The sequence below is a fragment of the Pseudophryne corroboree genome, chromosome 4, assembly GCF_028390025.1.
Source record: "Pseudophryne corroboree isolate aPseCor3 chromosome 4, aPseCor3.hap2, whole genome shotgun sequence".
Taxonomy (NCBI): domain Eukaryota; kingdom Metazoa; phylum Chordata; class Amphibia; order Anura; family Myobatrachidae; genus Pseudophryne; species Pseudophryne corroboree.
The window spans coordinates 310,020,844-310,024,464 of record NC_086447.1 but is presented as its reverse complement, the minus strand read 5'-3'; the positions used below and the strand labels follow the sequence as shown (position 1 = coordinate 310,024,464).

General features: G+C 44.8%; 1 long non-coding RNA gene across 1 annotated transcript; it reads left to right on the top strand.

Moving 5' to 3' along the window:
- The first annotated feature begins 804 nt into the window (after window positions 1–804).
- Window positions 805–2,458, top strand: LOC134911368 (uncharacterized). The gene is made up of 2 exons (XR_010176514.1): window positions 805–1,041; window positions 2,298–2,458. It is a non-coding gene; the product is annotated as an uncharacterized LOC134911368 (long non-coding RNA).
- The last annotated feature ends 1,163 nt before the right edge of the window (window positions 2,459–3,621 follow it).

The following is a 3,621-nucleotide window of genomic DNA, read 5'->3' as shown; positions in this document are numbered from 1 at the left end:
GATTAGTAGCAGAAAGTTTAAATGTAGACTGCACATTTTCACTAAGAAGTGTTATAGTGAGATCATTAGCAGACTGTGTAATTATACTATTGTAGCACAAACATGACACAAGTTTCCAAATTGTGTGTGGTTAGGGCTAGCAGTACTGACTGTGTAGCAAAGTGCTTGTGAATGATGTTGTACTGAGTTGCTATCACAGGCTGTAGGCTGAACACATTAATAACTTGCTCTGTGTATTTAACATGGGACAGAACAATGTAATTTTGAAATGCTGATGATAATTTATTTGTTCAAAAAGCTAATTTTTACATATGTCATTCTAGGGCAAGCACAACGGCAAGCAGCAGCTCGAAGGCCTCAGCAAGCTCCACCAGCCCAATCTCCTTCCCCACCTCAACTACCTGAACCCCAACAAATTTCCCCTTCATCATCCCCAACCTCCCCCTCTCTTTCGCAAGCCCCCTCTCCGCCCCCCTCCCCCTCTCTTTCCCAAGCCCCCTCTCCGCCCCCCTCCCTCTTTCCCAATCCCCCTCTCAACACCCCCCCTCTTCTGTGGCACAATCACCAGCTCCGCCCCCCTCCCCCTCTCTTTCCCAATCCCCCTCTCCGTCCCCCTCCCCCTCTCTTTCCCAATCCCCCTCTCCGCCCCCCCTCCCCCTCTTTCCCAATCCCCCTCTGCGCCCCCCTCCCCTTCTGTGGCATAATCCCCCTCTTCACCGCCCTCCCCCTCTCTTTCCCAATCCCCCTCTCCACCACCCTCCCCCTCTGTGGACCAACCCACCTCTCTGCCCCCCTCCCCCTCTGTGGCCCAACCCACCTCTCTGCCCCTCCCCCTCTGTGGCTCAACCAACCTCTCTGCCCCCCTCCCCTTCTGTGGCCCACCCCACCTCTCTGCCCCCCTCCCCTTTCAATCTGACCCACCCTCTGTAACCAGCTCCCCAATCCATCCTCCTTCCCCCATCCAGCATCCTTCCCCACCTAGTGAATGGGCAGCAGAGGCCCCGGAGGCACTTGAGGGAGGTGTGCATGTGCCAGAGAAGAGTAAGCTGACACACATTTACAGTAAATTTGTTACCTAATTTAACTTCACATTCAAATAAATGCAGTGTTGTACTGGGACCAATCTTGGATCAAGGTAAAATGTTTGTCTTCTTCATCATGGGATGGATGTTGCATTTACATTTGTGTGAGGATTATTAGATGTACAGTGTCTACGTCTGCAGTGTTTAGGCTGTTCACTCTAGGTCGACACTCATTAGGTCGACAGGGTTGCCAGGACAACAGGGTTTATATGTGCTAGATTATCAGCGAAACAGTTAGACCTGAGGGGATTTTGATATGTTGTTGGACTTTTTAACTTGTGCCTGGGTATTCCAATATTTGCATACTCAACTCGCATGCTTCACTTTGTTTGCCAGGCTTAGGACACGTGAGTTGCTACACTACCGCCTACATCGTAAGCATTTTCCATTGCAATTGGAGTACATGTGCCACATGAAGTGAAAATAAACTTACCTGTTTGTCATTTAACCATACATAACATGTTGATCTTGTGACATTTAGAATTAGCACATGTCGACCTACAGAGGCTGATGTCCATCCAAAGCTAACTACAAAATGACTGCCTAACGTCGACCTACAGAGGCTGACGTCCATCCAAAGCTAACTACAAAATGACTGCCTAACAATAGTGTGTTGCAAAAACAATCATAAAATATACAGTGTCACATGTAAGGGGTGTGGATCATTAGATCGACAGTGTGTGGTTCGACAATGTTTAGACCCAGCAAAATGCAACAGGCAAGACCACAGTCTGGAACCTGATCCTTAGGCTGCTCATGTATGAAATTTGGCCCACTGGTGCTTTCCCCTGTACCCGTGTGACAGTTCAAGTCTGGGGACATGTGTTGTTAAAGTGACACATCAAAAATGCTGATTAACCAAAACAAAAAACAAGACCTGTTTGACCTTATGTAGTAAGGCAGGCTTTCAGGGAGTGTGGGCATGCTAGGATATATAGTCCTTCTGAAGATGTTGATATGCAGTGTGATGATGCAGGGCCAACCCCAAAAAAGACAAGTCTGGGTCACTCCAGATGTTAATGAATCCCAGCATGGTGTGGTACACTTTTAACATGGTCAAAAAACATTGCTGAGCAAGCTTGTGTGTTGGTCTGCTACTGTTTTATCATTAAAACATCCATGATGTAGTCACTTTGCCATTAAAGTGTGCTTTGTGCCTTGCTTGTATAATAGGTAATGTAAGTTAGTAATGTTTATTTTGCCTCTTAATTTCAGATGTTGCAGTTGGAGATCCCACAACTTTTGCGGGCATTCTGGCCAGCCTGAAAAGGAATCTTAAAGCCTTGCTAGCGGATGTAGATAATCTACAGAAATTTGTTTAAAGTTAAAGAAAAAAAATTATTTGTTTAAAAATAAAAAACATTTTTTCAAGTTAAGCAGGTGTTGTGTTTATTAATGCAATAAAGGAACAGCAGATTGCCTAGCAGAAATTGGTTATCTTAAACATTTCACACATCTAATTTAAGAATAGTATTTTTATTTTCAAGAACAAAAACAGATAAATTTATGACAGGAGCTTATTGTTTAGAAAAAACGTGTAAACACATTTATTCAGATACTACAACTCTACACAAAAATAAGCAAATTAGCATTAAGGTGTGTACACACGGTAAGATCTTTTCTTCTGATTCTGACTATATAGTCAGAATCGGAAGAAAAGATAGTGCAGATCGCAAGGTGACAGTCACCTTGCGATCCCGATCCGATGCCGATGCGCGGCCCCGCGTGGTCGGCATCGGCCGAAAAAATAGGCTGTGCATGCAAGTCAATCCTGACTATCTCTATAGAAGAGATAGTCAGGATTGACACTTAGCCAAAATCGCACAGAACCAGGATCGCAAGCACACTCATTATGTGCTTGCGATACTGGCTAAGTGCCGACCCGGCCCCCTGTCACACAGTGAGAATCGGATAAGTCCGAATCTCACCGTGTGTACACACCCTTAGACCAGGCACATTGACATCTATTTCTTTTTAATAAAAAACAAAAATGTTGATGGCCAATTATGCCTACAAAGTGTTCTGCAGGTATTCTTTGAAGACTTATTTGGTCATGACCATTATCATTCATTACACTAATTGGAATCGTAATTGAGGAAGGCTTGTTGAGTTTGAACTGAAAGGTGTAATTTAACTTAAAAAAAACATTGCTGTGCGTTTTTTAGCAAAAGCGTGTGCAATTTTAAGAAGAATGGGGGTCATTCCGAGTTGTTCGCTCGCAAGCTGCTTTTAGCAGCTTTGCACACGCTAAGCCGCCGCCTACTGGGAGTGAATCTTAGCTTATCAAAATTGCGAACGAAAGATTAGCAGAATTGCGAATAGACACTTCTTAGCAGTTTCTGAGTAGCTCCAGACTTACTCGGCATCTGCGATCAGTTCAGTCAGTTTCGTTCCTGGTTTGACGTCACAAACACACCCAGCGTTTGCCCAGACACTCCTCCGTTTCTCCAGCCACTCCCGTTTTTCCGAGAAACTGTAGCGTTTTTTCGCACACACCCATAAAACGTCCAGTTTCCGCCCAGAAACACCCACTTCCTGT